The sequence below is a fragment of the Bos indicus genome, chromosome 2 (assembly GCF_029378745.1).
Source record: "Bos indicus isolate NIAB-ARS_2022 breed Sahiwal x Tharparkar chromosome 2, NIAB-ARS_B.indTharparkar_mat_pri_1.0, whole genome shotgun sequence".
NCBI classification, from domain to species: Eukaryota; Metazoa; Chordata; class Mammalia; order Artiodactyla; family Bovidae; genus Bos; species Bos indicus.
The window spans coordinates 128,750,899-128,773,202 of NC_091761.1; the positions used below are offsets into that span (position 1 = coordinate 128,750,899).

Consider the following 22,304-nt stretch of genomic DNA (forward strand, 5'->3'; position numbering starts at 1 on the left):
CAGGTGAGGAAACTGAGGGAAAGAAGTGAACAAAGTAAGTGACTTTATCTGAGGGTGCAGAGCTAATAGTCGGCTGAGTCAGGGCTGGATTTCAGCCTGTCTGGCAGATCTGTTGGGGTGAAGAGATGAGACCGGGACTTCACCAGGCTGATGGGGACAGGACTAAAATCTAGGCCAGAGAATGCTAGCAATGGAGGCATGACGGAGTGAAACTGGTCAGAAGAGGAAAAAGACAAAAAGAAAAGAGATGTGATTTGCCCCTGGGATTAAAGGCAAAAGACTGCCAGTGTCTGGTGTCGCCTGGGCAGAGTCATGCACCAGATCCTGTCCCTTTATCAACTTGACTTTGTCAGAACACGAAGGCTCAAGTCCTGGCTTGGCCTGCCACTTGCTATAAACTGGGAGCAAAGGCCTTGCCCTTTCTGAATCCATTTGCTCGAGGAATGCCACCTGCCTCATATAATGGCTATGAGCCCTCCCCTGCTGTGCAAACTGTCAAATAAAATATACTCTGAATGTGGGCCTGATGGGTCCATTCTTTGAAAGGGAAGTTGCTGGAGTGTAAGATAGTTGAAGGTGGGAGGAGAAGGGGACGACAGAGAATGAGACGGTTGGATGGCATCACCGACTCAATGGACATGAGTTTGAGCAAGCTCTGGGAGTTGGTGATGGACAGGGAGACCTGGCGTGCTGCAGTCCATAGGGTCGCAAAGAGTCGGACACGATCTGAACTGAACTGAAGGTAGTTGAAAAGAAGATATTGAAAAGACTCAACAAAATTGTCCTGTGGGTAGATTTCAGATTAGTTAATTTACTGAGTACTGGTTTGGAAGCTGTAAAGAATGTAAACAATAATATAGGACCCTGGGTCTTCAGAGGAATGAATAAAAGCACAGATTTCTGTACCCCCAGCCAGCCTCTTAGCATCCCTGGACCCCAATTTCTTTATCTATAAAATTTGGAAAATAAGATCAGGTTTAAATGAGATATCAAAGAGAGGGCAGTAGTACAATACAAAGGCCCATCACTACTATCCTTCGATCTTCTTTTCATACGGCAGTTCAGGGGCCACACAGAGTTAGTGACTTCTCCGCAGAACTAACCAGTCCCAAAGCCAGCTTCGGTAGCTCAGATGGTAACGAAAATGCCTGCAACGCAGGAGACCTGAGTTCAATTCCTGGGTCGGGAAGATCCCCTGGAGAAGGGCAAGGCAATCCAGTCCAGTATTCTTGTCTGGAGAATTCCATGGACAGAGGAGCCTGGTGGGCTACACTCCATGGGTTGCAAAGACTCGGACACAACTGAGCAACTAACACGTCCACTTTCAGTGCCAGGTTCAAACCCTGAGTACCTGCTTCCTAACTTGGAATCCTTTTCTTTCTACTACATCATACTCACAACTCTACCTTTCAGTTAGGCAGCCAAGCTATTGCTCGTTTTAAATAATTATCTCATGTGGATGTCAAGCATGCAGATATTACAGGGGAAACATTTTTGCAACTCAGCAATAAACTTGTGAACAGTTTTTAAAAAAGCATGCAGGTATTAATTTCCCCAGTTTCAGATGAAGAAACTGAGGCCCAGAGAGTTTGAGTAACTTGCCTTAAGGTCACACAGCCCATCAGTGGCAGAGCTGGGATTTGAATCCTACAATGATTCATTCCAAAGTCTTGACGTTTAACCTTCACTACAGTGGAAAGAGGCCTCAGGCTTCATGTAGCTCAATTCCTCCTGGGAGGAGAGGCTGGAGATGATGCAGATGGATGAGGAAGGAAGATCGAGGGAGAATGAGTGTCCAGACAGCAGGAAGTAACTCCGTGGACCTCTGGGTGGGGATGTTGAATGGTGTATAGATAGCGGACTTGGGAGAGAATCCTTCAGCCCCACAAGGGAGACTCATAGGGACTGGGTTTCTTCCACAAGCAATAGGCATTTAGAAAGGAATTATCAAGGAGACCTCAATAATCTTTTGCCCCAATTCTGTAAATTACAAATTATTTCCTAAAAGGACTGGAGGTGGCCTGTGTTATGAATTAGAGCAGTGGAAATAGAAGCAAAGCACTAGAAACCCCTAAAAGGACCAAGAAGTAAATGAGGAACCAATCTTGAATGACCCAGCACTGCTGGCCTGCATTGCATTCAACTCGGAGCTTCCTGGCCGCTGAGGGGAAAGGAAAGATGAGAATCTGAAGAAACCCGCTTTTTTTCTAATAGACGTTCATTCATTCATTCAATAAGTTAACTTTAGGATACATAAGAGCCTACTTTTTACCAGGGCCCTGTGCTCAAGGGCTGGAAATCCAGGAGGAATATACTGGAGAAATCAGCTTGGAAAATAACCCCTTTGCAGCTCTTCGTATCTCTCCTCTTTAAAAAAAAAAAAAAAGTATATATATATTTATTTATTTATTTATTTATTTACTTACTTACTTTTGGCTGCACTGGGTCTTCATTGCTCTGACGGGCTTTCTCTATTTGCGGCGTGTGGGGCCTGCTCTCTAATTCCAGTGCAGGGGTTGCTCGTTGCAGTGGCCTCTCTTGCTGCAGAGCGCAGGCTCACGCGGGCAAGGCTTTAGTAGCTGCAGCACTCAGGCCTCGGTAGTTGTGGCTTAGTTGTCCCAGGCCATGTGGAATCTTCCCGGACCAGGGATTGAACCCAGGTCCCCTGCATTGGCAGGCAGATTTTTAGACCTAGGGGAGTCCTAGGGCAGTTTCTATACTCTGACTCCCATCAACAACCTTCTCTTCTGATTCATATTGATGGAGAAATTGTAAGTTCCTTCCTCCACATGCCGTCCCACCTCCACGGCCAAATCCATTTTAGGAATGACTATCCTGGTGGTCTGTTTATAAGGTTAAAGAGCCTGGACATTTACCAACCTTCTAGTTAACTTTCTGCTTTTGACCTGTTGCTTGTGGTTCCCGCCTCTTTCCGGAAGTCTGGATCTGCGGGCCAGAAGCACTATGGTGAGAAGCTGAGAGTGAGGCTTGGGGCACAGGAAGACTGGGAGCAATGGGCAGTATCTGCTGTGGCTTTGGAACGTGGAGCAGTGGCTTGGGGGCCATCGAACTGCCTTGCTTATGTGGGCTGAGTTCCAGCTCCATAGGGCTGCTTTGCTTAGCTCAGGCCCTTCATGAGAAGATCTCCACCAAGAATCTACTGCAAACTCTTTTTGGTGTAAGGGGGAATAGAATACGAAGATGCTGCTGCTCCCTGACCCAGATTCTATTCTCAAAATTAGAAACTCACAGTCCAGGAAGCAATACAAGGAATAGGCACAAATAATGGAAGGTAGGCGGTGATCCCTGCAGTAGGACTCAATAAGTTTCATCCATGTGGAGCAGTAAGAAGAAACCAGAGAATGCTTCCTGGAGGAGGTGACTTTTGATATAGGGCCTGATAAAATAAATAAGATTTGGGCAAAGGAATATAGCCCACAGTCCAAAACTCCAGAGAAACTTGTGGCAATTGCAACCAAGTGCTATCAAGCACAGAGGGAAACTAGGAGAAGAAAGGGGTAAGGACGGCCTCAGGACTCTTCCTATGATTGAGTGTAGCGCCAAGAGCCCAGCCAGCTGAGAAGCAAGTGGAGAGCCTAACTCTGATCTATTAGTAATGGATTATTTATGCAGCTCAAACAAGGTTGGTTTGGGGGCTTTTTTTTCCAAAAAAAAAAAGTGTCCCCTAAGGATGAATGAAAAACTTTATTTTCTCTTTTAAATTTTATTTATTTATTTATTTTTGGCTGCACTTCGTTGCTGCTCGTGGGCTTTTTCTAGTTGCAGCGAGCAGGGGCTACTCTTTGTCGCAGGGCTCAGGGTTCTCATTGTGGTGACTTCTCTTTTTGTGGAGCATGGGCTCTAGAGCGTGGGCTCAGTAGTTGTGGCTCACGGGCTTAGCTGCCCCACAACATGTGGGATCTTCCTGGACTGGGGATTGAACCTGTGTCCCCTGCATTGGCAGGCAGATTCTTAGCCACTGAACCATCAGGGAAGTCCTGAAGAACTTTCTAGATGCCTAAGTTCTCAGACAAAAGTGGAACAAGCCCAGAATCCTGTAAGAATTCTATAAACTAACTCTATTATTTCCTGCCTTTCATTGGACACATACTGTAAGCCACCGTACATTTTGTAAATTTCTATTATTTGATTGCACGATGGTGTGACATGGGTAGTGTTTCTCCTAGTTTACAGGTGAATGAAGCAGAGGCTCAGGAAGGTGAAGTAACTTGCCCAGCATCACACAGCCCACAAGGTACAGAGCAGGAATTGAATCCAGGGCTGGCTGAATCCAGAGAGGTCTGGTTGCCAAGCCTGTGTGATACTGGGATCCAACATGGTGAGTTTCCCAGAGGAGACCGAAGAAGTGACCCAGCAATCTACTTGCTTTGAAGATGAGAAAAGACCCAGATAGGAGAAAGGACCTGCCCAAAGTCACTCAGTAGCAGAACAGGGACTGGAACCCAGGCCTCCCCATTCCCAGTCAGAGATAAAAAATTATGGTTCCTGGACTTCCCCAGTGGGCCAGTGGTTAAGTCTCTGCCTCCCAACGCAGGGAGTGTGGGTTCAATCCTTGGTCAAGGAACCAGGGTCCCACATGCCGTGGAGTATGGTCTGACACTAAAAAAAAAAAAAAGATTGCTGCCAGTCTACAATCTCAGCTTCTCACTGCAGGGGTGGCAGCCACCATCAAAAGGCCAGGGCCGGCTCACTCACCTGTGACCCCAGTGCCTTTGGGCTTTCAGCACAGCAGTACAGAGGAGCTAGCTGGGACTGTGATGCTCTTTCACTTCACACTTTCAGTTCAGGTCAGAAAAAACCCCAGGTGATTCTTTTCTGAGCAGCTTCCTGGCTCTCAAGGCTTTTTTCCCAGACACTCGGCAGGAGTCAGAACTCCAGGTCCTGCACACCCACTGCAGAGTGGACGTGCTCTCTGGGGAAAGAGAGTCATGTAGTTTGGGGGCTTTGGCATTTTTCTTTGGTGGGAAAAGCACTTGGTTGGTTGTTTCTCCCCCTCCCACCGAATTTTTTTTCCCCTTTATTATTTTTAATAGAAGGATAATTACAATATTATGTTGGTTTCTGCCATACATCAGGTGGTTTCTCTTTTAATATTACATGTGTACAAAGTCAGGTCACAAAATGGTTTTGAAAACCAAAACCTAATATTTGGAACTCCATTGACACAACTGATTAAAAAAAGAAGAAGAAGAAGAACCTTTCCTCCCCCTAACAAACACACAGACATGAAGCCTCTGCTAACTTTGAAAGGACTGGTACCCCATCATAGCCTCCCCATGGACATGGTTAAAAAGCCATGGGAGGGGTGGGGGTGGGGGAGCGGTGGTCAGCCAGTTTGGTTTTCCCAAGGAGAATGGGACAGGTTTTGTCATTGTCATTTCACAAATGAGAAGAGGGGCTCAGGAAGTTGAAGGGACTTGCCCAAAGTCACATGACCAGCCATGGCAGAGGTGGAACGGGAACAGTGGCCGGCGCAGCAAAGCACCGAGTGTCTCTCTCTGTTTGGGGCTTTCAGACCAGTCTTCGCCCTGGAGGAAGGCTTGTCTAGAAGCCAGAAGCTCTGACTCCAAAAGAGATTTCTATCTGCTCAGAGGGAAGGCAGACAGGGAACTGGGTTTCCTGTGGCTCTGTGCATCCTGTTGTCGGATGTTTTCTTGTTGGGTCCTCCATCTAGAAGTCTGCATTTCCTGCCCTTACTTAATTTGGACAATAACCATAGGTTGGTGGTCACGCCAAGCCTGAGTGAGGCACCGATGCTGGCCACCACCATCCAAGCATCCCCCTTCTAGGCTGGACTCTGCGTGGGGTAAGCCATTCTTTAATGGGGGCGAGGGGGATGTTTCCTAAGGGAAATAGGGGAAGAGAGTTGGAGGGAAATGGGACTGGAGCTGCAGGGGCGCAGGGAGGAAGCACCCAGCAGTGGCAGAACAGGGGTGTGGGAGCTGATAAAGGCTTACACGTGTCTTCACTCATTCAACCCAGGGCTGAGAACTCGGCTGGCACCATTTCCGGTCTCACTCAGGGGTGGCCTTGGCAACATTCAGCAAAGGGTGTCAGTCTCAGGGAAGCACTCCTCTCCAGCTTTTCCAGGTAGGGTCACTTCTACGCGCACAGCATGAGGGTTTTGATTGTGGCTTGGGGGATGCAGATATGCAGTCTAGATCCCATTTTGGTGCTGCCTTGTCTGACTTAGAAAACTATATCCCCAACCTTAGTTTCCTTGATGGTAAAACGATAGCGGTGTATTAAATGAGAGATTTTCTATCTGTTCCTTGGAGCCTGAGGGCTCCAAAGAGGAATCCGGGCTGCCTGGAAGAGCAGACATAGGTAACATGAATTCGGCTTTTACCTGACTTATGAATACAGGTTTCTTTGAGGGTAAAAAGCATTCTGCTCTCTAAAAAATTAAAAAAAAAATAAACCAAACCCAAACACTGGATTATAAGAGCTGCCACTCATTAAGCTCTTACAATGCACCAGGCACATTATTCTTAACAAGTTCACCAAGCAGGTTGAATTATCCCATTTGAAGATAATAATAATAAGCACTTCCATATGTTTTATTAATTTACTTAAATCCTCACAAAAAACCATTTTACAGATGAGAAATGGGAAAACGGAGGCATTAGGACCTTGAATAAGATCACCGGGCTAGGATTAGAACCTACCCAACGTGATCCCCTTTCCCTTCACACCCTTACTGTTGTAGGAAAGGGGACTCTTCCAGGGCCTGAAACTGGGCTCTTGTCTAACACTCGGAAATGAATTGTCTGAGGAGACACATGTGCTGACAAAGCAAGAGATTTTATGGGGAAAGGGCACCCAGGAGGAGAGCAGGAGGGTAAGGGAACCCAGGAGAACTGCTCTGCCTCGTGGCTCACAGTCTCGGATTTTATGGTGATGGGATTAGTTTCCAGGTGGTCTTTGGCCAATCATTCTAATTCAGAGTCTTTCCTGGTGGCACACGCATTGCTCAGCCAAGACGGATGCTAGCGAGAGGGATTCTGGGAAGCGTATGGACACACGGTGTCTCCTTTCGACCTTTCCCGAACTCTTCCTGTTGGTGGTGGCTTATTAGCTCCATATTCCTTATCAGGATCTCCTGTCATAAAACAATTCATGCAAATGGTCACTGTGGTGCCTACCCAGGGTGGGCGGTTTCAGTCAGTGTGCTTCCCCTAATATTACTTGGGATCTACTGCATTGGAGACAGCCGCTTTCCACCCAAATGGGTTGCATTCATTAAGAAGTTTTTGAAAAAAAAAAAAAAAAGAAGTTTTTGAGCATCGACCATGTAGCAGGCATTGTGCAAGGCACCGAAGACCCAGAAATAATGAAGGCTCAGTCTCTGACCTTGACAAACTGTGTGTCCTCCTTCAAGTAACATCTCTGAGCCTCCATTATCTGTACAATAACAATAACCACAGTTCTTCTATCAGAGGCTGTATGGATTACATTAGATGGTAGCTGAGAAAAAATATTTTGTAGAAGTTAAATTGCATAGCATGTTGGTTGGTGCAGTTATTAATATGGCTGCAGAAAAGACTAATCAGAGCAGGTTATAATATACACAGAGTAAGTCTGGGAAAGTGGTGTCTGACTGTGGTTCGAGGAAGACTGCACAAGATAAAAGATGAGTCCAGAAGGAAGATGAACTGGGAAAGGAACCTCTGGGGCAAAGGTGGGTAGAAAGCAGAACTAGGACTTCCCTGAAGGGCCAGAGATTAAGACTCCAAAGCATGGGGTGTGGGTTTGGAGCAGAACTATTTGAGGAATGGTTAGGCAAACAGTTGAGTCCAACTGGGGCTGCCAGTGGCGGCTGCAATTGAATACTTCTGACTCTGCTGTCACCAGAAGTACAGCACGTTGGGGCGGGCTAGCACTGTCCCATGAGCCACTTGTCATTTTAAATGTTCTAGTAGCCACAGGAAAAACTAAGTAAATAAAAAGAAACAGGCAAAGTAAATGTTTTTATTTAGCCCAATTTATCATCTCGGGTAATTAGTATTAAAAAATTACTAATGAGCTATGTTTCTGTCTTTCTTCCATACGGTCTTTGAAATCTGGTGTGTATTTTACACTCAAAGCACATCTCCATTCAGATTAACCACACTTAGGGTACCGGTGTAGACAGAGCTGGACTTGTACCACAGTTCTGACTCTTGGCGATCCCATGGACTGCAGTACGCCAGGCTTCCCTGTCCATCACCATCTCCTGGAGTCTGCTCAAACTCATGTTCATTGAGTCTGTGAACCCCAATTCTCACGCTTAAATAACTAGGTCATCCTGAGCAGGTTCTAAGTTAGGAACAGCTCAATAAAGTATAGAGATCTCTTCTATACTTCTTCTACTTCTAAGTATTTTTAAAAAAGATTTATTTACTAGCCTGCAGTGGGTCTTAGTTTCAGCACACAGGATCTTTCATTGCAGCACAGGTTTAGTTGCCCCTCGGCAGGAATCGAACCTGCGTCCCCTGCATTGCAAGGCAGATTCTTAAGCACTGGGTCACAAGCAAAGTCCCCTATTTTATGTATTAATTCACTAAATCTTTATAATGAGGTTACCAACATTATTTGTATTTTATAAATAAGGAAATTGAGTCCAGGTTGCCCAAAGAGTTTATCATTCCTAAGTCTTCTTCCTCTACAAACTGAGCATAAGCATACCTACCCTGGAGGTTATTGTGAGCAAAAATATGAAAATGCGGTTAAGGTCTTCCCACTCAGACACACCAGGAAACCACTGCTCAGAAAGCCACAGACATCTCTCGTCCCACTTCCCACCCCCTGAGAACCTCTAACAGGACCAGACGTAGGGTCTCACTGGGGGAACAAAATTTAAATGAGTGCCAGAAAACTATAATAAATCCTGTTTTGAATATTAAGTAAAATATTTAAACTTTATAAAATACTATTGTGTTTCAATGTAGCTATTTTTCCACTTTTCAATAGTAACTACTTTTTAGTGTTTTACTATTTAATGTTTCGAGACCGAAGAACAGCCAGTAAAGAATACACAAGACATCTACAGAGAGGAACAGCTTTTTCGCTTTGCCTCAGGCAAGGTATTGATTTCTAATCTAGTCTGGAAAAAATCTGCCCTCCCTCCTACTTCTCTAGTTCCTCTGCCATTATCTTCCAGCTCCCTTTATCTGCTTTATAAGACTTCTACATTCTCCTAAGGGATCGGTCTTCTGGCTCCACGTTGTGTTGGTAAGATTTACCCCTGTTGATGAGTTTAGTTCTAGTTCATTTTTTACTGCTTTATGTAGTTCTTTGTAGGCATGTACTATAACTTATCTATGCATTTTCCAGTTGGACTTTTGTGGTTGGTGGTGGTTTTTTGCTATTTCAAAAATGCTGAAACTAACATCCTTGAACATTTTCAGGCGCGGAACTGGTGCATTCCAGGGCAGTGGCTGTCTTTAGCTTCATTAGATTTGGGGAAACTGCTCACCAGTGTTTGTGCCAACTCACACCCCCATCACAGCACTGAACATTTGCCCTCCACACCTCTCCAATACGCAGGGTGTCAGGTTCATTTTTTGGCTGATCTGATGGTAGTGAAACTTGCCTTTCTGTGGATGCTATTGAGGTTAAACATCTTTTCAAAGGATAATTGACCATTTTCTTTCATGCCTGATATTTTTCTTATTTGGAGGCTCTCTTCTTTATCTTGAGGAATCTTACCTGAGGTCTGTCTGTTTTATGATGTTCTCAAAGAACTAGTTTCGGTCTTGGTCAGAGCATCTTATTTTCAGTTGTTTTACCATGTCATCAGTTTCTGCTCTTATTATTTTTGCCTTCCACCTTCTCTGTATTTTTGCTGTTGCTCTTTGTCTAATTTCATGAGTTGGATGTTTAGCTTGTCAACTAAAAAAAAGATGTACAACTTGAGAGTTGCAAGTTAAGTTTTATTTGTGGGGAAATGAGGATTGCAGCCCAGGAGGCAGCATCTCAGATAGCTCTGAGAATCTGCTCCAAAGCAGCAGTGGGGGAAAGTCAATATATAAGGTTTCGGTGAAGGGGCAGCTGAATACCGTGACGTACTCATTCTACAAAAGGTTTTTTGTTAATCATGAGGATCTGCTGTCACTGTGAGGGAATTTAGTGCTTCTCTAGATATGAGGAGATGCAAGGATGGAGATCATAAAACCCATTCCTGAAAACATCCAACTATCTGAAGACCTGTCCCACCCGATTCCCTGGAGCACAGAGTGCCTCATTCCACCCTGAACTCCCTTAGGGGGTGTTGAAGGTCAACTGCAGCAGCACGAAGTTCAATCTCCGTAGAGGAGGATAGCCAATGCCTTTGCTGTTCACTCGTTGGCAATGCCTTTGGTAAGTGCCGATTTGTAGTTCACCCCTTGTGGTCATAAATCCGATCATACTTTGGGGCCCATTTCATCAGCATTTTGTCCTGCATTGCTGGTGTCGACTAAAAAAAGATGTACAGCTTGAGAGTTGTGAGTTAAGTTTTACTGGGGGTAAAATGAGGACCGCAGCCCTGGAGGCAGCATCTCAGACAGCTCTGAGAGACTGCTCCAAAGCAGCAGTGGGGAGAAGTCAATATACAAGGTTTTGGTGAAGGGGGAGCTCAATACCATGAAGCACTCAATTTAGGTTGAGTGCTAACAAAGGTTTTTTGTTAGTCATGAGGATCTGATGTCACCATAAAGGGATTTAGTGCTTCTCTAGATATGAGGAGATACAAGGATTGATAAAATTAAGACCTGTCCCACCAGATTCCCTGGAGCAGAGTGCCTCATTCCACCCTGAACTCCCTCAGGGGTTGGTGAAGGTCAATAGCTATAGCAGCAGGGGGTTCAATCTCCATAGAAGCAGGTGGAAAATGCCTTTGTTGTCCATTCATTGGCAATGCTCTTGGTAAGTGACAATTTGTAGTTGACCTGGCCCCCTTGTGGTCATCAATCTGACCAAACTTCGGGGGGCATTTCATGACCATTTTGTCCCGGGTTGCTAGGAAGGCTCGTTCCCAGTTCTGAAGGTGTTTGCTGATAAGACACTCGATGTGCTGTTACTGGATTAAATCTTAATAGTCAAAGACCTCTGGACACCTTTCTTCTAGTTATGGTCCAGGAAACTATTTCCTCTCATTGCATCTTTTCATACCTAGAGTTACACTATCACCATCATTGATCATACATCGAACTATACATTTAATCAACGGCTTCAAGTCTAGTCATCATTTTCGTTGGAAGCTCAGTCATACACTTGGTAATACAAGAGATAATAATCTTGTGAAACAAGCAAAATATAAATGGTATAGTTAAAAACATTAGTGGAATTAAAAGTAAATATTTTAGCCATGAGCCTCCCACACCAAACCAGTTTCTTTTTTTTTTTAAGATCGTCAAGACGACGGAATGGGTCTTTTAAAGCAGAAGTCTGATTTTTCATTTGGGTCATCAAATGTGTTACATTAAAAGATTTATCAGGTATGAAAATACAGCATTCACTTTGAATTATAGCACAGACATCTCCCTGAGATGCTGTAAGACCTTGAAGTTGTGTAGCGCTTCCTTTCTTATCATAGAGATCTCAGAATTCAATAGGCTAATAGCCCAATTACTATCATTTAAAGCTTATGCAAGTTGTTAAGGCTTAGATATGATCAATTACATCCTCCAACCCCATTGAAGGCACACACACATACACACACAAGCTGCTAAATGGTCATACTAGTAGAATACAGATCTTTGACCCACTGGGATCATACCAATGATAGACTGGTTGGGGTCATTTCTAATTTGTTAACAAGTATGACCTTAAATTCATAGGAATCCCAGGCTACACCTTCATATCCATCCCTGTAGATGTCAAGGCCATAAATTAGTGCCACAAGTCCACTGAGTTCCATACCAATCACTCTCTTTAAGGGTAATAACAGGCATAGTTCATAAAGTACCCAGCCTTGTCTCATAATTACCAGGTTGATCATTTTTAGTATGATTTAACCTTTCCCAACATAGAGGAGCCTTGAAACTTAAATGACCATAGCCTGGTGTTAACCATGTACATCCTCCCCATAATTGTGGGAGTTTTCCTTTTAATGGATGAGAAATTAACTTTTTATTGAGACTTAGCTCATTACTCGATTGAGTTTAAATGACCCTAAGAGAAAACTTAAATCTATGGCCAGCATCAGAGCAGGTATTACTAATTGGCCAGGTGAGAGGATCCCATCTAGTAATATAATGAATAGATAGAACAGGACTGAACACTCATCTAAAATAATTTCCTAGGGGTATCCAATCAGAGCCCTAGAGAACAGAAATCCACCAAGGTAACCCAGAAGTACTAGGCACAGGTAACTGGCCACAAACCAACAATTGGATTGAGTTTTAAACTAGCATAGAATCACGTCCATGATAGAAAACATTTGATTGATAGGCATAAGTCCAAGGAATCAAGAAAACATTATAAATGATCACACAAGTCAAATCAGCATCTTGGGCAAGCTTTGTGCTTCTGACATCATCTTCTTCTCGTCCTAGGGTAGTGTAGTTTCCTCTGTTTGAGCATCATTTTAAGGTGAGTTTGAGGTCAGCAGGCCTCTCTATAGACCAGTCCAGCTCAGGGGCCTTTGGAAGTGGGAGTTAACCTGAGTCAATTTCCCTTCGATTTCATTGGGCATGAGCTAGTTAAGAGTACCATGGAGTTGAAAGGTCCTTCCATCCATGTTGGAGCGAGTTCCTTAAATTATATCTTCTTCCAGTCTTGGTTGCAGGTTATGTGTGAGGCATCTGATCTTCATCCAAAGACAGATTACTGAGATAAACTTCAAAACAACCCTAGAGTGTCCTTCAATAATTCAATTAAATTTTATATTAATATACCCTAACAGCAAAGACCTATCCAGGAAATGAGTCTTAGTAGATACAGACCTCCATTAACAAACTGGGATTTAACATTCATTGAAACATCTCTTTCTCCCTAAAGAAAGAAAGAAAGAAAATGAAGTCGCTCAGTCATGTCCGACTCTCTGTGATCCCATGGACTCTAGCCCCCCAGGCTCCTCTGTTCATGGAATTTTTCAGGCAAGAGTACTGGAGTGGGTTGCCATTTCCTTCTCCAGGGGATCTTCCCAACCCAGGGATCGAAGCTGGGTCTCCCACATTGCAGGCAGATGCTTTACCATCTGAGCCACCATGGAAGCCCCTTCTCCCTAAAATCACCATCATTTTTACCAAATATAACCTAATTAAGACCTGTTTGTAATATAGGTCTGGTCTCAATAAACTTGGCATGATTTATATAACCAAAATTGATCATAGACTTTTTTGCTTTGCTGAGACTTTTATAGTCTCAGACTTAACTTTTAAAATAAAATCTTTCAGGGCTAGGAAAGTCTTGCCAAAAGCTTATCACAGATTTTTAAAATAAAATCTTTCAGGGCTAGGAAAGTCATGCCAAAGACTTATCACAGATTTTGCCTAACAGATCTAAATAAATTCCTTCCTTCTCAAGGTCTCCAAAATTCCTTGAGATTTCTGTACCTGTTATTGAGATAACCTTCCTAACTTATCTGATAAAGTTACTGGAAACTAAGAGATTCCAATCTCTGGAGGGTTCAGAAGAGAGAAAAGATAAATGTTTCAATTTGTTTATAAAATATAATTTTACCAAACTACTGCCATAATTAGAGGGAAAGGTTTTTTTTTTTTTTCTTACACCTGGGAAACACAGATTCAAATCAGTAGTTTTTCAGATAGAAACCATAAAAGTTATAAGCATATTCACCAGTTCATTCAGTCCTTTTGTTAACCTTTGTGAAGTCATCAGGTTTTCTATTAGAATCCTTACTCAGTTCAGAAACTGGTATTTATTCAAAAGTTCTTTTTATAAATCTTCTTGAAGAGACAGAACTTGGTTAATGCTATGACAATATTGAGATAGTAACTAGAATTATGCCTGATAACATTTTACCCAAACATATCAGAATTTTAGGAACTCCATACAGTTTCTGTAAGTGTAAGTGAAGTCACTCAGTCGTGTCCAACTCTTTGCGACCCCATGAACTGTAGCCTACCAGGCTCCTCTGTCCATGCGATTTTCCAGGCAACAGTACTGGAGTGGATTACCATTTCCTTCTCCAGCGGATCTTCCTGACCCAGGGATCAAACCCAGGCCTCACGCATTGTAGACAGACGCTTTACCATCTGAGCCACCAGGGAAGTCCTATCATACAGTTTCTAGGATATCTATATTAGTAACATTTACCATACAATATAACCCGAGACTTATTACTCACTTGACAATATTCTCCATGTAATTCTGTATACAAAATCAGCCAAATTAGTGTAATATCTCTCTTTGGGGTGTTTCAGGGGCCCTCTGAAGAATCCAGAAGTTAGCTAGACATCTTCATTAGAAGGATTTAGGAAGTTTTGTCAACAAATATCAAAAAGGTTTAGAACTCAGTCAGATAGGATTATATGTCATTGTGAAACAATAGCTATTCACTTAGTCAAAGTAACAATAAAAGATTTTAGAACAGATCATTTAAGAGATAAAGAAAAACTTAGTCCTGACTATGTACAAAGCTCTTTCTTCACGGTTCGCGTTTCACAAACCTCATCGCTTTCTGTACCCATGACTGTGGTCTTCCATCCTAAAAAGCCACCTGTGAGGCAGGTTTACTTCCTTTTCCCTTCACAAAATGCAGTTCCATTCCTCATACCTTCTTTACCGAAAACACACTTCCTACTTCCCTTAAGCAACCAAGAACTGACTTTTATTTGAGCATTTTATAGATTGGTAAGCATAAATACCAGTGATAATTTCTAAACCCTTTGCTTTCTTAGAACATTTTAGGATGACCCCAAATACCATTCATTTTTAATCCCAGAAATCTTTAGTTTCTCTGTAAAAGGAAATTAGTGTTCAGTAGTAAATGTTTCAAAATCTTATTTTATTTGGAAATGACTTAGCTATTCAATACACTTCCAACACTTAATTTACCACAACCCTTAGAAGTTCAAGTTACCCCAATCTGGAGAGACTATTTTAGACAGATATTCCTAAAGAATAATTATTCTTAATATTTTTTAGAAGTTTCTTCACTCGAGGTAATTTCCTTGCTGACAAACTTGTAACAGATATAATAATAGTTAACTTATATTAAACCTAGGTACAATGAAGATATTCTGCTTAATTTCCAAACTCAGTTATGAATACTACTTGTAAAAAAAAAAAGCGGGGGGGGGGTTAGAGTAAGATTTTAAAAGGCTTTGTTCCCTTTATTTTTTTTTTTTTTTCCTTTTGGTTTCAGGAATTAGAGATGATCTAGAGTGATCCAGAGAGCTCTGGTCTAAAGGTATGAAAGAAAGTGAAGTTGCTCAGTCGTGTCTGACTCTTTGTGACCCCATGGACTGTAGCCTACTAGGCTCCTCCCTCGATGGGATTCTCCAGGCAAGATTATTGAGTGGTTTGCCGTTTCCTTCTCCAGGGGATCTTCCCGACCCAGGGATCGAACCCGGGTCTCCCGCATTCCAGGCGGAATTATTTCCTAAGGGCAAGAATTCTTAAAAAGATAATTTTTTTCTTCAAGCTTTCTCTGGAGTCTAAAGAATATTGTGACCACATTGTCAAAAATAATATTTTTTATGATAAAATTATGATCTGTGATCATAGTTTTATCGCCAGAATTTAGACCAGATAGTGCTCAACTCGGTCCTTATATCAAGGGCAGATTGGTCCCAGCAGTGATTGTCCCTCTAGGGAAGTGAGGGTCTTAGTTTGATCAGACCCCCAGGCTGTTAATTACAGAAGGAAGTCCTAGACATAAGGGAACTTTAGTCCATTTTCCTATCCTATTGTCAATAAAGATCTAATATTTTAGGCCGTTTCTCTTGTCATAGCTATAGATTGACCAGTCAAAAAAAAAAAAAAATCTGTTTTTCCAAGGGGTTACCAGGTGGAGTGTGGAACCTTAGAATGAGCAATTCCCATATTAGCTCGAGTAGTATGTACCAGACGTCTGCACACTCAAACCAAACCAAACCAGAACTTCACCAGCCAGGAGTCACACTCTGAAACAAAAGGCAAAGAGATACCCAGAAATCAAAAGCCAAATGATGTAAATGCCAAACGTGACTTCCCAGTTCCACTAGACCTGAGACCTGGCAGAGTCACTGCTAGCAGCCTTTTTTAGTTCTGGTACAGTTTCAAGCAATTTCTTGTTGGTTTCCTGTGAAGAAGTTACTCTATCATTTCCTCTTTTAGAAGCTTCTAGATACCAGTCAGAGTAAGCACAGCCGGCCTTTTCTGATTGTGCATGCAAAACTATCAATTTTGAAATATCAAAAGACCCCAATTTGGCCATTTTAGGTTGAGATCTCTTTTAGTACAATTTCTTCAATTAACTAGGTACTTGCGAGTATGAGCTCCATAGGTATTATACATGAATCTGGCTGGAGTGTTTGTCAGATGCTGGCTTTCTGACACTCCTTGATTTCTATTTTTGAGAGATTCCGTTTCCCATTTTAAGCTGAATTTGTCAGGGATAAAAATCACTAGTGAACTTGTGTAGTGGGCCCATCTGCTGCTTGTGAGCTTAATTCCTCTAGGAGTCATCCCAGAGTCATTTCAGCTCCTCTTGCGTGTCTCAGATTCTGCCTCCAGCAATCTAAGACCACCATGGCTGCTCAGGTGGCTGAACGGCCAATTCTTATGTGTGATCCCCAGATGAAAAAGTATTTTGATTAACTAGTGGGTTTCCCTATGGGACCACTGCACAGTATGAGGACTAGGCTTCCACCACTCCCGTAAATTCCTCAGTCACTTGAGAAAACCGAAACCAACCGGGAGGAGTCTTGCCCCTTTTCTTTGGAGCAAAGCTCTCATATATTCTCCTCACTTTTATACTGACAAATTCTATAATGGCAGTCGAATTGAGGAAAAGTGTCAGATCAGCCTCTTATCGCTTTGCTAAGACCATTTGGTCCCCTACAACGGAGCAACCTCAGCATCTTTAAGCTGAGCCTCGGGTATTCCTTAATTTTTTTCCTCAGTTGAGTCCCCCTACCCAGTACCTTTTCACTGGGTGGGTAATTCCCCTGGCATCTTCCAGCCAGCTCCCCACCCAGTATCTTTTGCCTGGGTGGGGATTTTTCAGTATCTTTCAACCAAGCCCCACTCAGTGTCTAGACCATGAGTGGGTATGCCCTGGATGTTTCACCTGGGCTCCTCACCAGTATCTTTCCTACTGGGAGGGGGCCGGAACCTCCTCCACCGCCAAATAAAACTCAGAATCTCAACCAATACAGCAGATTCGAGAACTAGGAGCTGCTAAGTCGCTTCAGTCGTGTCCAACTCTGTGCGACCCCATAGACGGCAGCCCACCAGGCTCCTCCGTCCCTGGGATTCTCCAGGCAAGAATACTGGAGTGGGTTGCCATTTCCTTCTCCAAAGAACTAGGAGAGATTTACCCAAATTCATCTGCACTCCCCAAGAATGGGCACAAGGGGCCGCTGCTGGTACCAAAGCTCCAGTTCCTCGTGGAGTCCAGTTGAAGGAAGGAAGTTCACTCTGGGTCCCTTCGTGGTCCCAATAACTGTTGACTAAAAAAGATGTACAACTTGAGAGTGGCGAGTTAAGTTTTATTTGGGACAAAACGAGGACTGCAGACCGGGAGGCAGCATCTCAGATAGCTCTGAGAGACTTCTCCAAAGTGGCCTTGGCGGAAAGTCAATATATAAGGTTCTGGAGAAGGCGGAGTTCGATACCACAAAGCACTCATTTTACAAAGGTTTTTTGTTAGTTATGAGGATCTGATGTCAACATGAAGGGATTTAGGGCTTCTGTACATATGAGGAGATGCAAGGATTGATATCATAAAATCCGTTCCTAAAAACATCCAACTATCTAAAGACCTGTCCCACCAGATTCCCTGGAGCACAGGGTGCCTCACTCCACCCTAAACTCCCTCAGGGGTTGTTGAAGGTCAACAGCTATAGCAGCAGGGTTCAATCTCCTGTAGAGGCAGATGGCAAATGCCTTTGTTGTTCATTCATTGGCAATGCTCTTGGTAAGTGCCAATTTTTAGTTGCCAGGATGATGCCTGATTTTTTTTTTAAGTTTATTGGGCCATTTTAAAAGTCTTTATTGAATTTGTTACAATGTTGCTTCTATTGTTTATGTCTGGCCTTTTGGCCCATGAAGCTTGTGGGATCTTAGCTTCCCAACAAGGGATCGAACCTGCACCCCTTCATTGGAAGGTGAAGTCTTAACCACTGAACCACCAGTGAAGTCCTGATGCCTGATTTTTAAAAGTCTAAATTAGATCATTTCCGTTTGTTATTGTTCAGTCACTCAGCTGTGTCCACCTCTTTGTGACCCCATGGACTGCAGCACTCCAGGCTTCTCTGTCATTTGCCATCCCCTGAAGCTTGCTCAAATTCATGTCCATTGAGTCAGTGATGCCATCCAACCATCTCGTCCTCTGTCGTCCCCTTCTCCTCCTGCCTTCAGTCTTTCCCAGCATCAGGATCTTTTCCAATGAGTTGGCTCTTTGCATCAGGTGGCCAAAGTATTAGAGCTTCAGCTTCAGTTCCAATCCTTATGATGAATATTCAGAATTGATTTCCTTTAGGATTGACTGGTTGGATCTCCTTGCAGTCCAACGGACTCTCCAGAGTCTTCTCCAGCACCACAGTTCAATACCGTTACTCACTTCCTAAATAAAGCTGCAGCTCTATTCCTCTCTCTCGGCTTATGTTACTGTCATTCACAATTTTACTTGCACTCTGTTTTTATCCCCTCCAAATCAGTCTCAGTCACTATTCAGTTCAGTTCAGTTCAGTTGCTCAGCGGTGTCCGACTCTTTGCGACCCCATGAATCGCAGCACGCCAGGCCTCCCTGTCCATCACCAACTCCTGGAGTTCACTCAAACTCATGTCCGTCGAGTTGGTGATGCCATCCAGCCATTTCATCCTCTGTCGTCCCCTTCTCCTCCTGCCCCCAATCCCTCCCAGCATCAGAGTCTTTTCCAATGAGTCAACTCTTCACATGAGGTGGCCAAAGTACTGGAGTTTCAGCTTTAGCATCAGTCCTTCCAAAGAAATCCCAGGGCTGATCTCCTTCAGAATGGACTGGTTGGATCTCCTTGCAGTCCAAGGGACTCTCAAGAGTCTTTTCCAACACCACAGTTCAAAAGCATCAATTCTTCAGCGCTCAGCCTTCTTCACAGTCCAACTCTCACATCCATACATGACCACAGGAAAAACTATAGCCTTGACTAGATGGACCTTTGTTGGCAAAGTAATGTCCCTGCTTTTGAATATGCTATCTAGGTTGGACATAACTTTCCTTCCAAGGAGTAAGCGTCTTTTAATTTCATGGCTGCAATCACCATCTGCAGTGATTTTGGAGCCCCCAAAAATAAAGTCTGACACTGTTTCCACTGTTTCCCCATCTATTTCCCAAGAAGTGATGGGACCAGATGCCATGATCTTCGTTTTCTGAATGTTGAGCTTTAAGCCAACTTTTTCACTCTCCACTTTCACTTTCATCAAGAGGCTTTTTAGTTCCTCTTCACTTTCTGCCATAAGGGTGGTGTCATCTGCATATCTGAGGTTATTGATATTTCTCCCAGCAATCTTGATACCAGCTTGTGCTTCTTCTATTATTGCTTTATACAGACATGTTTTTATTTACTCATACATTTATTCACTTATTTGTTCACAATTCCTTCTTGCCTTTCTATCCTTCCCTCTACGGAGAATTCCTTCTTCTGATGGCACCTCCTTTAGATTTTCTTCAGTGAAGGTCTGTTAGTGAATAATTCTATTTGTATTATTTTGAGTGACAGCTAGCTTTTTGCCATCTATCTTCTGGCTATTATTATTGCTCTTGGCCAATCTGCTTTTAAATTTCATTGTGATTCCTTTGCAGGTATTGTGTTTTTTTAATCTCTGATTGTTTTTAATTTTTTCTCTTTGTCTTTGGCATTCTGAAGTTTTATTACAATATATGTGAATGCGGAATTCATTGTTTTAAAAATTCTGCTCAACACATGATTATATGTAAAATGGATAAACAAGGTCCTACTGTGTAGCACAGGGAACTATATTCAATCTCCTGTAATACCTTACAATGGAAAAGAAACTGAAAAGGTATGTATATATAAATATAATATTATTTTTATAAAACACTATTGACTTTTATTTATTTATTTCCTGGAGAAGGGCATGGCAACCCAGTCCAGAATTCTTGCCTGGAGAATTCCAGAGAATTCCAGGAGAATTCCTCCTGACAGAGGAACCTAGCAGGCTACTGTCCAGGGATCACAAAGAATCAGGACAGGACTGAGCAACTAGCACTTTTTTTTTCTTTTTTCATTGTATAGCATAGGTAGCTATATTCAATATCCTATAATAACCTATAATGGAAAAGAATCTGGAAAAAAAAAATATATATATATACTGAACCATGTTGTTGTACACCTGGGACTAACACAACATTGTAAATCAACTACAGTTAATTAAAAAAAAAAAAAACCTGCTTGAAGTTCACTGTGATTTCTGAATCAGAGGAATCACATCCAGGAGAATTCTGGGCACTTCTCCACTAGCATCTCTTTGAATATGACCTCCCCAATGCCCACCACCAATTTCTATTCTTCTCTTCTGAAATTCCAGTTGGATATATTTTAAACCTTTTCTGTTGATCCTTCCTGTCTCTTAACCGTTCTTCCGTATTTCCCATCTATCTCCTGGTGCAGCCTTTTGAGAAGTTTCCTCAGATCCACTTTCCAGATCAGAGCTTTTGGCTGCCTAGTCTCTTCTGCTCTTTCACCTCCTCTTAAGGCTTTCCGTTTTCAGTGACTTCATTTTTCACTTCCAGAAATTCTACTTGATTCTTCTTCAAATCTGCCTCGCCTCTCACTAAGTAATCATGGTTTTGATTCCTCATTGTTTAATCATATTAAACGTATTCAGATTTCCCTGGCAGTCCAGTGGTTAAGATTCCGTGCTTCCAGTGCAGGAGGCATGGGTTCAACCCCTGAACTAAGAACTAAGATTTCGTGCTGCAAGAAAAAGAAAAAGCCTATATACATATTCTATAACATAAACCCAAGAATTATATGAAGTTCTTGGAAGTCTAATTCTACCGTATGACATTTCTGCTAACTCTTCTTCATGTTTACTTGTGCATTTTGTAATTCTGCATCATGAGCTCAAATTCCCTGGGCCTTTATATGTGGAAATCTTGTGTGACCTGGATAAGAGAGTATATCCCTCTAGAGAAATTCGAAGTTTGCTTTCTAATAATGTCCCTTACAATATTCGGGTGCCCTGCTTGTTTTTCTCAATACTTAGGACATACTTATACTAAAGATGATTCATTATCTGACATTCAAATTTATCGGGACTCCTATATTTTATCTAGCATTTCTACTGCTGTGAAACCCAAGTCTTGTCTAACCATCCCTAAAAAGTTGTTAAACCTTCAGCATCTTACTTACCAAAACTGGCAAACAAAATAAAACACAAATGCAAAAAACTCTCCACCTTATCACTCTGCATTCCATTTTTTTCTTGGTTTTGATTGCCTTTCAGTTTTTTAAATATAACTTTATTTATTTATTTTTGGCTCTTCTGGGCCTTCATTGCTCTGCAGGCTTTTCTCTAGTTGTGGAGAACGGGGCTACTCTCTAGCTGCAGTGCATGGGCTTCTCATTGTGGCGGCTTCTCTTGTTGCTGAGCATGGGCTCTAGGGCGTGCAGGCTTCAGCAGTTGTAACTCTCAGGCTCTAGAGCACAGGCTCTAGTTGTGGCCTGTGGGCTTAGCTGCTCCCCAGCATGTGGGATCTTCCCAGACCAGGGACTGAATCTGCGTCTCCGGCATTGGCAGGCGGGTTCTTTACCACTGAGCCACCAGGGAAGCCCTCCTTTCAGTTTCTGACCCTTCAGTTCAGTTCAGTTCAGTTGCTCAGTCGTGTCTGACTGACCCCAGTCAGAGCGACCCCATGTCCATACTTTCAAAATGAGCGACCCCATGTCCATACTTTCAAAATGAAGCCTTTAGTGTAGTTTTTTGCTTAAACCCAAAAAGCTTGCAAGTCACTTTTATTTCTTATTTTACTTTATTGAGGTATAATTCACATGTGACATAATACTATTTCCAGGTGTATAACATGATGATTTCATATTTGTACGTAGTGGGAAATGATCACCGTAATAAGTCATTGAAAAGTGAAAGTGAAGTCGCTCAGTCGTGTCCGACTCCTTGAGACCCCATGGACTGTAGCCCACCAG

General features: G+C 42.8%; 1 protein-coding gene across 6 annotated transcripts in view; it reads left to right on the plus strand.

Moving 5' to 3' along the window:
* Positions 1 to 22,304, plus strand: part of CNR2 (cannabinoid receptor 2) — a 36,736-nt gene that overhangs the window by 11,101 nt on the left and 3,331 nt on the right. Inside the window, exons 2-3 of one of the 6 annotated variants that reach the window (XM_070776665.1) lie at positions 11,392 to 11,480; positions 15,317 to 15,361. The exons of 1 other annotated variant lie outside the window; for it this stretch is intronic. The gene's annotated coding sequence lies outside the window, so the exon portion shown is untranslated. 4 more of the 6 variants (XR_011563040.1, XM_019981420.2, XM_070776671.1 and 1 more) reach the window with 4 other exon arrangements.